Source organism: Manacus candei, unplaced genomic scaffold (genome assembly GCF_025592945.1).
Source record: "Manacus candei isolate 608988 ecotype Guabito, Panama unplaced genomic scaffold, ASM2559294v1 h1tg000005l, whole genome shotgun sequence".
NCBI lineage: Eukaryota > Metazoa > Chordata > Aves > Passeriformes > Pipridae > Manacus > Manacus candei.
In genome coordinates, this window is record NW_026138053.1 from 12,200,403 (window position 1) to 12,212,937 (window position 12,535).

The following is a 12,535-nucleotide window of genomic DNA, read 5'->3' on the forward strand; positions in this document are numbered from 1 at the left end:
GGCAGATGTAGGGGAAGTCTTTGTGTGGGGGACTTGGGGACAGCACAGTGCTCAAGACAGCTGTGACAAAACTGGGAGCAAACCTGGCTCTGCTGCTGTGTCCTGCTGCAGTGCTGCTGTGGCCCATTTCACTCCACAAAAACCTCTGCTTGGGCTACAGCTTCCCTCTTTGCCTCTCGAAGCTGTTCCCTTCCTTGCAGTCTTGGTTCCTCTCCTCCTTGCCAAGTACATTGACTCCAGCCTGATCTGAAAATTAATTTTAACAAATAAGATCTTGGGCCAAGCCAAGTTAGGATCTGGAGATAGGACACGCCACAGAAAGGGAGCAGGGTGGGGGGGTGTAAGGGAGCATGAACACTCAGCCTTGTAATATGTGTGAGAACTGATGCTCTCTGAGCAATCGAGTGCTTATTATTATTTCTCTTGGATAGGTCACCTGGGAGTGGAGGAATTTTTCATTTTAAATTAAAAAGAAATCTTTTATAATGCTCATTTCTGAAAGGAAAAAAAAAACCCACCAACCTCATCATGGAAGCAATTAGATGGAGGACACATTGAAAGGAGTGATTAGTTGTTAATTTTTGAGCTGTTGGCCCTGACAGAGGGGTTTTTTGTCAGGGATTTTTTTTTAAAGGTGTCTTTCATATGCCTATAGTCCAAGGTTACTTCTCATTCAATAGCAATTACCATATGTCCATTACATGCTAGAGACTGCTTGAGGAGGATGCAGTGGTCCCCATCAGGGCACATGTCAAGTTGAAATGCCAGCAGCCATGTGAGCCACGGGATAATTGTTCCTATCTGTTTCTTCTCTTTTCCGAATCCCAGTAAATGTTCTAGGGAGTAACTTCCCCCTTCCTTGATGCAACCTTAAAATGCAGCCCTCTGGTTTGCATTTCAGGTTCCAAGTCAGCCGTGTCAAGATTTGAACAAGAATCAAGGAGGATAATAGGTCAGATGTAATTAAGAGGTAAAACTACTGGTGAAATAGGTTTTCTTTCTTTCTGCCCATCAGATTACAAACCTCAGTCCCACCACCACTTAAAAAACCTAATCTGTAACTGTGAACCCTGGATAACTGCTCTATTGTATCAGATGAAAACCAACTAACCGGACACCACAACACAAAAAAATACACACACAGAAAAATATGGAGCTGAAAACACAGAAAAAATGCAGTCTTGTTAAAATGTGGACATGGTCCAGTAATGGAATGAGTAGGGAAACTTGAATGGATCAGAGTCAAAAAACACTCTGCTTAATTCTTGGGGTTTTTTATTCGCCATTCAGCTTACATCAGTGTTAACATCTACTGAGAAATGCAGCCATTTACAATTTGCAGTTCAATGTGTTACTTTAATTAGTATGAAAATTAAAGGGCAACTATAGGCCAATGTGAATAATTATGGAAATACATGTGCATCACATGCTATGCTCTCATTTAATTAATCGTCTTGTAAACTATATCAAGCACTTTAAGTCAGTTGCTGAGTATAACAACTCTATTTTAAATAACCACTTAATACTTAACAGGATGTGGAGAAAACACTAGCACACGACTGCTTCTCAAGTTTCAGTGTCTGAGATTTTTTTAAAGCTGACCCAAGTCAACCCAAAGAATGTTTAACACCCTGTGTCTGCACACAAGAAAGTCTGTGATGTACAGACATTCAATTACATTTTTTAAAAAGTGAGAAACATTTTGTAAAATAGTAACTTTAGAAAACTAATTGGCAGCAGCAAACTTGAGAGTGAAGGCCAAAGCTAGAGGGGACCTTTTACTACAGTGACTCTAGTCAAGGAAAATGAAAATAAAGGCATCTTTGTTTCTCAGTCAAATTAGCTGATTAAGAAATAAGACATTTGAACATGCTTTAAATGCAGCATTAATTATTTATATGAAAAAAAATTAAAGCCAGGTTCCATGAATTACACTTTGTGTCTGTGAATTGAATGTTACGGGAATAGTAATCCTTTTACATTCATGACTTACTTCATTAGGCAAAACTAAATATTAAGGGCTCTATTCATTCAAAAAATTCTTATGCATTCAAGTCACACCTTTTCTATGGCCATTTTTTTTTGAGTACAGTTTAGAGCACTGATTTTTAAATATGATTCAGAAAAAGCAATTTACTTCTAAAGCCCTAGGATGGGCTCTAGTAAACAAAAGTATTTAGAAAAGGACAAGGATACAGTGGTGAGTTTTGTTTGTCATTGGTGAAAAGGTCCAGAATAAGTCATATTGTATGGTCTCAAAGCTGGTGTAATAAACATAGGAAATCAGTTGCATTACCACCATTACCTGCACTACCAGGGAAGCTCTGAACTCTATGTGTCCTTGTGCTGGTTTAAAAGTTAACCAGCAGGGGGAATGAACCCAACTCAAAGGAGAGATTATAAGTCAGAATAACAATTTATTAAAATAATACAGTAAGTACAATAATACAAACAAACAATTGGTCTCAACCCACAAAAACCCAAATGTATAACCCAGTACCCTGGGGCCTGAACAAAGTGGTGTTCCTTGGGCCCTGTTTGAGTCCAAAGTAAAGGGAGAGGGGAAGAACCTGCTGGTGGGAGAGCTGCTGCAGTCTGGCCAGAACTGGTGATCGCAGTCCAGTGGTGGTCTAAGTCTGGTTGAGAGCGATGAGATGCAGCCGTCCTCTGGATCCCACGAGTGGGTTGAAAAAATGTTCCAAAACTCCAAGATTATATATCCTCCAGTTCAGGCAGGAATGCTTGGTACTCCCCTCAGGGCGGGGAGTTCACAAAGGGTGTGAGGACAGAAACATCCTTCTATCTCACAGGCCTCTTAACACCTAGTTTATAGCCTGAGGAGTCAGGCTCTATGGGTAGAGGGTGCGAATAGTCTATTGACAACAATAGTCTAGTTTCTGGGAAATGACATGGAATGCTATAGAATACAGTTTTGGGTTACACCCACCATGCTCTATGGGCAGAGGGTGCGAATAGTCTATTGACAACAATAGTCTAGTTTCTGGGAAATGACATGGAAGGCTATAGAATACAGTTTTGGGTTACACCCACCATGATGAACTGATCTCAGCTGTCCTAACTAGGACAGTCCTTTTTCCTGTAGATTGATTAGTAAATAATTTCCCTCCCTCATTTATTGTTTCCAATGACTGGGCAATGCTTTATTTAGGTAAATGAAGGACAGAGGTTATTTATACTCAAGCAGGTGTGTTGAGGGATATATTTTTCTGTTTTCTGTGTATGTTCATTTTAGCAATGGTGTGTCCCATGCTTGGCTCCCTGAGTAGAGAGTCCATCCACTGGAGCTGAGCTGCACTGATTGTGGGATGTGGTTAAACACCTGCTGGGACTGAGGCTGGGGTCATGAAAGTCAGTTGTCTGCATTTCTTTGAACGCAGACACAAATTAAGGAGCTCGTGCATTAATTAATTGTTTTGCTAACACATATGTGAAAAGAAATAAGAATTGAACTCTGGTTTGTTTCAGCTTCTTTCCTTGGGTGTTTTGTTGTTGTTGTTTTTTACCAGCTGAAGAGTGGAACAGCTAGAACTGTGCAATGATGATCATCTTGAACTTTCAAAATAATGAGAAGATTCACTTAACATTAAAGTAATAACTTTAAAAGGGGGAAGGGGGAAGCAAGAAATTAGAAAAAAGGGGTTACCAGAAGCTTGCAAATTCTCAGCTGGCTGAATTTAAATAAACTTTTGGGAAACAAAATATTGGGAAGTAGGACAAGGCGTCAGATGGTTGGGTAAGATTGATGTATTTAATAGTTTAGTTAATATGGATCAACATCTGCCTTTAGTTACATCTGCACAACCCTCTGACTTCAGCAGTGTTGTACTTTTGCAACCAAGTTTGGACTGATGTTTTTAAATAGGCCCCAGTGCAGAATATCTGCAGAGAGCCTGCAGTGCTCAGTGCTGGTGTAACCAGGCAGCTCTGGAGAGAAGGGGTAATACAATATGTTATTGTTTCTTGTGTAATTTTTAAAATACATCGAGGAGTAATATATTTTTTATAATAGGGTGCTCCCTGTCTCTTTAAGCAACTGTCAGATGTAGAATGTCCTCATGCCAGAATGCTACGGTCTGCTCCCTCTGTGCAATTGTTAATTAAATCCATCCCTTATTGTAGAGCCTGCCTAGTCTTTTACCCGTTCTGCTTATCTGTGATGCCAGATGATGCTCAGTAATTCATGGCCAACCTGCTCCCACCTTCAATAGGGCCTCCTGTGCACTGACCTTAACCAGCTTCACCTTTTCATTATTCCCAAGGAGAACGGAGCCCTGGAGGCAACAGTTTTATCAACTTTTCCTGTTGACCAGATGATGGTTCAGTGATAAATAAATGGAGTGTGCTTGAGCTGGAGGCCTCCCACATGCTGTCACTCCCTGTCCTCTGGCTCCTGCTGCCTGCCTGGACACAGAGCTGTGCATGTAAAGGCGACTGTCCTCAAAGGACACTGCATGCTGCACCTCTGCTGGCGGGCAAGAAGTGCTTTTGCCTATCCAGGTAATGTTGCTCTGCCACTCATCATGTCACCTGAAAACTTTCTCTGCTTGGCACTGAGCTATGCCACCTGAAAATGTCTTTTCCCTGGTAGTAAGGCGGATATACAGGAGCTGGTAGGAATATTTTCATATCTGACAAGCTGTTTCCCATGAACAATGTCAAAGATTTAAAAGCCCCCTCTGCAAATAGGCCTTTCTGGCAAATATAGTCTAAGCAAATCTTTTATTATTACCACATGGTTAGAAATACTCCTAGAGTTCTCCTGGAAATGGGTACTGTACCAGCAGAAAGCAATATTCTGTTGGCCTGTGCATTGCCTCAAGGGTATTCACTATGGTAATAAGATCAGTAATTCATCTCCTAAAATCACTTGGAGTACAAATGCTTATTTAAGTAGATGGTATCTTGATTACAACTGAGTCAGGAGAGTTCTTAAAGCTGCCTGTTTAGGCTCCAGATCTTCTTTTAAAGGCAAAGGGCTGGTAAGCACAAGAACATCATGTTTCACAGCTACCTTACATTTTCAGCAATGCACAGTACATGCACAGCACATCCCTCAACATAATGGGCGTGTACAAATAAGTCAAGTAGTTATGCTGTTAGGGGTTTTTTTGCTTTTTTCTTTCCATAGAAATGTAATGAAAGGAGAGATAAATCTCTCTCCATCTCTAAATGGTTGGTTAGAACAAAGGAAACAGAGAGAAAGCCATACTCTAACAGCACATAGAGCCATTCAAACCCCATTGTGCTGGGAAGCGCAGCACCAACATAAATTCAGAGACAGCCTTGGCGCCCAGAAGAAACAAAAAGGTAAAAGATCTGGAGGTAAAATGATTTGATTCATCACAGAGCAGGCCAGCATCAGAGAACTATCCTATGTTCTTGAGACTCTTGCAGCCTCCCATCTGCTAGCTCACAAACTCAGCAGGCCTCTTCTCTGGAAGTCCTGGAGGCAGAAGACTCCAGTCTTGGTCAACTGTTTTTGTGTATTTATGTACAAATCTCATCAAGAGAAACCATGGGTTTATGGCAAAGGCATAGAAAGGTGAGTTTAAGGATGTAGTTTCTAATCACAAACTCTGTCACAAGAAGTATTCACAGAAAGGATGATACAATCTAGAAATACAGAGTTTATTTGAGGAAAACTGTAGTTTGACTTCTGAAAATCTAAAATCAGTACCAGTTCCTGTGCCAGGAAAGTCTCAGGTGGTCCATAGTATTTGTCATTGGTGATGTGGCATTGAAGGTGAATCATAGAAAAACTGAGCTAGAAGTGCCTAAAACAGATGTACACTAGTTTGCCAAGAAGCCTGAGTCCTTAATGAGGACATGCAGCTGAAATGGAAAGCATTAGCAGTTTCCCTGCAGAGTGTTGTTCTGTACTTTAAATTCATCAATACTACTCCTCTTTGAACAATTATTAAGCTAAATATTACTGGAGTGTGTGCAAATTTGATGAGAGAAATATTTTTTGTGCTGTCTATATATTTCAGAAATTAAAGATTTTTCAGCAGGCACAATTCTATCCTGTGAGCCAGAATTTTTGCTTTAATTTTTTCTGCAGGCATGGAGCATAACTAGCATTTGAAATAACTTTCTCCAGCTTGATCACTGTTGTCAGACAGAGTACAAACGTAAATTAAACTAATAATTTTTGCTGAAGTTCTCTTGATTCCACCAGAATGTATGGAATTCTCTTTTGTTAGTTAACAGTGCTTAACACTTATGTAGCAATTTCCATCCTCGGTGACAAGCTTATTAATCAATGCAACACCTCTGAAAGGAGCATTACTATGTATTCCTATTAGACTGTGAAATTTAAAATGTATAGATGTGCTCTGAAGCGTTGGTCAAATAGCCAAAGAAATCTGCGTTTTGAATTTGGAAGTTTGTGGTTTCTGTCCCCTGATTAGGCCAGACTCCTCTGACACACAGACTGCTTTATGCGTTTAATAGATCAAGCTCTGCTGGGTTTAGAGCCACACATTAGTGTGGCCATACTCTGACTTTGAAATGTGGCAATAACACAACCGTTTTCTATAATTGCTGCCTTGAGGACCTGAAACGGGCATACAGCACACTGCTGTGATTTGCTCTTTGCAGCTTTGTTAAGACTCGCAGGAGCTGGAAGGTGTGTTTCCAGTGCACAGTGAATAGGGTTGTGTTAAATGACCCCTGCCTTTTTTCATGCTAATAGGTGTGACCCTGTTAGGCTAACAAAGAAGTCAGTCCTGACATAGTGATGATAATTTTGTCTAGAGTGAAATCCATTGGGTTCCCTCACCTCTTTTCTGTGCATGCTATTGTAGGACACTGATGGTACCACTGATCTGCTCTCCTGGCAGCCAAGAAAGTGTCAGATGAGAGCATTTTCTGCTTGCTACAACCGAGGAAAAAAATGTATATTCTATCCAATAAGCTTGGTTTGGGAAATGAGTTTTGTTCAATGTTACCGGCTCTGGAGAAGCCACCAGGCAAATGCAGTGAAAAAGGCCTCCTATAAAGGGTATAATGAAAGACAAACCATTTCAGTTGGTGACTAGAGGCATATCAATAAAAATCAACTCCTGCATATATCAAGTGATAGATAGCAAGTTTGAAAGCTTTTTCACTTCCCTGGTAGTACCATCCAACTGCAATAAAACTCATGAATTTCTCTGTTACCCTTGCAGATAAACACCGCTCATGCTGCATGTAAGAGGAGCTTCAAGAATTAAAAAAAAAAAAAAAAAAAGGACAGGGAGTTATTGCTTTTAAGTAGCTCAGTCCATTGCTTTTAAGGGTGACAATGTCTAAACTGTGCCAGGAGGGGAACTGTTAAACATCTCATTGCTTTGCTCTGTTTGTAGGCAGCCTGTGAGACTTTCTCAGACGTAAATCAGCCTGCCCCAGGGTAACAGGCCAGGACGTGCCTTGTAAGCCAGGAGAGGAGCTTTTGGGATGTCTGAAGGGAAGACTTCAGATGACAACAGCTACCTAAAAATTCACACCCCTCTGGCAAGCTCAGCAAGCACAGTCCCTACGACAGACCAGGGCCATGGGCCAAACAGCGCAGGCTCCCACATACCTGCCTGCGAGGCATAGGCTGCAGCCCCATTCTCACTGTCTCCTCAATAGGTAAGTTGGTGGTACTACATGGTTTGGGATTGAGGCTTGTAGCTGCTTCTCTCCCTTGTGGATGCTGAGTCTGGCCCCTCAGGACATTTGGTGCTTGGTCTCATGCTGTTAGTAGGAACCAACTGCTCCTATTGAAAAGGACTCTGTGTTTTGAGGATTTTTGCATCCAGACATTGTGAAGCATTCATACCTAAAAGCATTATATGAGTTTTACGTGAGTTTGTATGAGAAGCATTATATGGGTTTTTATTAACAAACCTGTACCTGTTTCATTGACTCATGCTCATGGAGGTTTTGTGTCAGCTGTTGGGAGCCTACAAACCTTGGAGAAGCCAAGGGGCTTCTGGAAAATTCTTTCTGAGATTAATTTTGTAGTTAGATGCTGTTCCTTCTCCCAAGAGAAGGAAGCCAGGTTCATTAGACTCCAAGACTTGGGAAAGCACCTTGAAAATACCAAGGCTAATCTTCTTTGTCCACACACAGCCTGTTTAGAAATTGATTCCAGCTATGAGGCTTGGGTTTGGATCTGGGTTCAAATAGCCCTTAATTCAAAGGTGAGACCTTTATCCTGCTGATATCAATGTTATTTCTATTACTGGCTTAACTGGATGAGGGTCTATGCTGTGTTTTAAACCACATAGTTTTATTTTGACCTATATGTAATGTAAAGATGGGTATTAACTGGGAAGTCTAAATTTCTGGAAGTCTCTCTCTCAGTAGTTCTTATTAAATTCACTACTCCAGCATAATGTAGCTTTCTGTTCTAATCATAGCATTGCTGTACTTGGGCATGGCACATCAAAGGGGTTACCTTGCTCTCGTAGCAGAATCCTCCTTAGATTTGCTCACTCTGGGGACCCACACCAGATTTCCCCGGTTCTGAACACAGGCCAGATTTTCAGCTCCCTTTTAATCTTTGGCAATTTGAATTTATATGGAAAACTTACAGGTGACAGTCTGGTTACATTGAGACAAGTAGGATAGAAACCATGTCAGAACAGTCCCTGAAAGTCCTACAATGTGCTTAAAGCATTTCAAGAGAACCCTTGATCCAAAGTATCAAAGGGTTACAGTAAGATCAAGAAGAATTAAAACTGATGGTGTGCCAGAAATCACGTGCAGCACAAGGTCATTACTCACCCTCGTTAAAGTGGTCTCAGTACTGTGGCCTGATCTGAAGCTTAATTGAAAAGTTTCAAATGATGCATTATAACGAAGACAAGACAGCCACTGCCCATTCCATGACCCCTGCTAAAAAAGGCAGATTGGTAATAGGGCAGAAATCTAAGCAATTGCTTGAGGATAATCAAGGCCTAATGAGGTATCCACTTCAGTCTTTCAAAGGTGCAGGAACCTCTCCCTGACACTGGAGAGAATGCAAGGGCTGATGTGAGCAGGTACCTGCATCCAGGGAGCAAGCCACCTGGCCAGAGTAGTCGCTGTCCTTGGCAGTGTGTAGTCACAGTCCTTGGCAGCAGGGGGAATACAGAGGGCAACACCATATCGATAGTGTGTGTTTTCAGCTGTACAGAAAGTTAGTGCTATGGCCCAAGACAACCTCTTCTCAGTTGCCTTCTTTTGCAATCATTTTCTGTTAGCCCAGACCTTGGCCCAAAGTGATCATAGGGAGTATATCAGGGCTGAATTATTAGTTGTGTTAGGAACCAAGAGCATGGCAATAGGAGATAGCTGACTGCTGATGTTATCAATTTTCCTTAAAAATTCACAAAAAAACCCCAAACCTGTTGATGTTCAACTTGAGTGTGATAACAAACTGCAAGTCACAATTACCCAAAGAGATCAAGTATCTCCTTGCCATCTTCCTCTTTTTTTGCTCTATTATCTGGTCTAGCAGAGAGGTCAAGGCCCACATCCACATGATTATCTCCACATCCACTTGCCAAATTGTGAAAGCTACTCTTCCTGGGCTAGTGCTTGGGCAGCCGTACTAAAAGGTTTGCATGTGTCCCTGCCCAATGAGCAGTTACAGCACGGAATCACTTTTGAGTCTGCAGAAGCCAAATGGTTTTTCAACTTTTTAAAATAGTCATCTCACCCATTTTAACACATATCTGTAGGATGTGCTTTTGTCAGGAGAGGGTGTCTCTCCAGATTCATATCTGTTTGCTGAGCAGGTGTGCTTGCTGTTCCTAATCTCTCCTCTTTTAATAAGATCTCCCTCCTGTCTTGAAATACATCAGCCATGGAAAGCTAGACCAGACAAAAACATTGTACAGGGTTTTGGGTTCAGTGACAGAGGACAGCCTTCGGTGATGGACTTGCTTAGAGGCATCATACCCAATGACAAGTTGTGAAAATTGTTTAGCACCATGGCACATTTTTTTGGCCTTCAAGTTCCTCCCTAATTTTAAGTACATTTAAAATCAACGTGCCCGCTTTCTTTGCTATAATCCTACTTTAATTATCTTTTGCTTTTTCATGTAATTTCCTTCAACTTTAAACATGGAGACTGAAAAAGAAGGCAATATAAAGGAAAAGTTATAGTAAACTAATTAAACAACCTCTTATGCAACTCTTCAGATAGCTGCCTTGAAGACCATGAGAGGTGAAATTGGCTTTGCTGGCACACCCTTGATAAGACTTTTGATATATGACAAATGGCATCAGCTCTACAACATATTACTGGTTGACTGGCAGCCCTGTTTCTCCCTGTTGCTTGCAAATTAATACTCTAAGTCTGTGTGTGTAAAAAGGTTGTCATCACCAGTGCCCATGGTCACTGCAGGCTGCACCTACCAGCCTGAAGACTCCACATCTCTACTTTCCTCAAGATGAATTTGTGTGTTAAGCTGCTGGCACCCATGGAAGCAGCAGCTGAGCAGTCCTGCCTGGGAAAGAACCGGTGCTTCTTTGTTTCCAGGTCTCCAAGGAGCTCTGGGACAGCATGAGAGGACGGGGCACTGCCAGCTGCTGTGTGAGAGCTGGAGCCTGCCACAGCATGAGAGGGGCCAGCAGTGAGAAACGGGTTGTCTGCACAAGTCTGAAGGTACAGTGTCAAGAGGCATTTCTTGATCTATTGTTTCTTGTTAAGAATCATTGACTGATGTAGCCATTTACAAGATTTTTTACTTGTTTCACTTGTATATAAACAAAGACAAAATACTAGGAGAGATGCCTAGCATGTCTTAGAATCAGGCACCTGCCTGCTCTTCTCACGTGTGTGCAAATCACAGCTAGATCTGACCATTTTGACTTCGATACTCTGGCACATGGTGTGACTCTTGTGGATGGTCCCATTCAGGGCTAAGGGTTGGACTCAATGGTCCTTTTGGGTCCCTTCCAACTTGGCATATTCTGTGATTCTATGACTTCAGGGTTGCATTTTCCTCATCTGTTGTAGGCAGTACGATTACCCACACTTTCCCTGGGTCATTGCACCATTCAGGCAACTCACTGGGTCTGATCTTACAATGTCTTAGCCTAGGGAAAGCTGAGGCTGGCCTTAATTTGTCTGATTTACAGATGTTGTGTCCATGAGGTGTGTGTGATGGGCCATAGACCACGGATTGGCCACTGCTGGTTTGGCTATGAAGGATAAGAAAAACTTCCAGAGAACTTGCTATGGAGGCGGGGCACGAAACTGAACGTGTGTGACCTGTATGCAACCCCTTATGTTTGCTGAGTTTCAAGTAATGAGAGGGGGAAAAAAACCTCTGACATTTAAAAATAAGGTAGATCCTTGAATCCATGTAGCAAAAAATAGGGCAGTTGAGTTATCAGTAGCTGATGAGAATATGAAAAGAGTAATTATTGTATATTCCTATTAATAAAATTGTACTGCAGCTCAAAAGAAAAAAAAAAAGAAAGTTGCCAAAGAGAGCCCAGTGAGTTACTTCATGGGAAAAATAGCTTCTATTATATGAATAGAAACATCAGCTGGTGTGCTTAGCAGAGAGCTCTGGACTTATGGAAATTCAAAACATTTCCATATATCCCAGTCCAGGATGGAATTAAAGTGTTGTAAAGCTTCCCTGGAAGCCAACATTTATCTAATATGTAAGCATATTTAGATTTCATTTTGAAATGGTTGTTAAAGGCTATCCTTTGGCTGCACTCTATCCTTCTCTCTAACTTGTTTTTCTAAATCGTTGAACTCTGACATTTTTATGCTAAGAGAAATGTACTTTCAGAACCAGAAATGTCTGAATGACCAGCTACAGTATGTACTAACCATGAGAGAGACCCGTTGAATCTGGTCCCCTCCTCCAATTTATTTGATGTTTTTCCAATCATGCCTTGCATTAATGTTCTACACTTAGCTAAACTATGTGTGTTGTATTTTAGATCTATTTTTGTTTTGCCTAAAAAATTTCCAAATTGGCATTAGGTATTCAAGATGTAATCTCTGTAGCAGGAAACTAGTTATCAGATTCATATAAAATAACTGGGCAATGGAAATACCTCTGCGCAGAAAGGTGTTTTTTTTCCCTTAGAATTAATTTAGAGGGAATTTAATGCCTGTGAAAGGTGCTGGATTGCAACATCAGAGAACTGAAGCTACTATTTAACCACAGAGCAGTTACAGGATGGGAGATGGCTTTACAAGATTCCCCATGAGGGTTGACAAAATAGTTGTCTCAGGTTTGGTTCCTTTCATCTAGCTGGAACAACCAGGCTTTCATGTGTTGGTAACAGTTGCTCTCAGGTTGTTAGCTTTCACCTGCACGATGTAAGAAGTGTGTAGGGGAGATTTTGCTTTTGTGATAGCTGGCTAAAATTTATCATATGATTAAACCTAAAAGACTAGATTTACTACAGCTGAGGTGGCACAGAACTGTAAGGGACTATTGTGAGTAAAAAATTCAAAGCACAAGGTGTGTCCATGCTGTCCCTGCTCTGTGCCTCAGAGGCAGGTATAAACTGGAAGGGAAGGGAAGGA

The 12,535-nt window shown here is 41.3% G+C and overlaps 1 long non-coding RNA gene across 5 annotated transcripts in view; it reads left to right on the top strand.

Moving 5' to 3' along the window:
• LOC127480295 (uncharacterized) overlaps positions 1 to 12,535 on the top strand; it is a 68,319-nt gene continuing 55,784 nt past the window's right edge. For all 5 annotated transcript variants that reach the window (XR_007907828.1, XR_007907829.1, XR_007907827.1 and 2 more), the window contains exons 1-2: positions 1 to 970; positions 10,517 to 10,642. This is a non-coding gene — a long non-coding RNA (uncharacterized LOC127480295). The remainder of the gene's footprint in view (positions 971 to 10,516; positions 10,643 to 12,535) is intronic.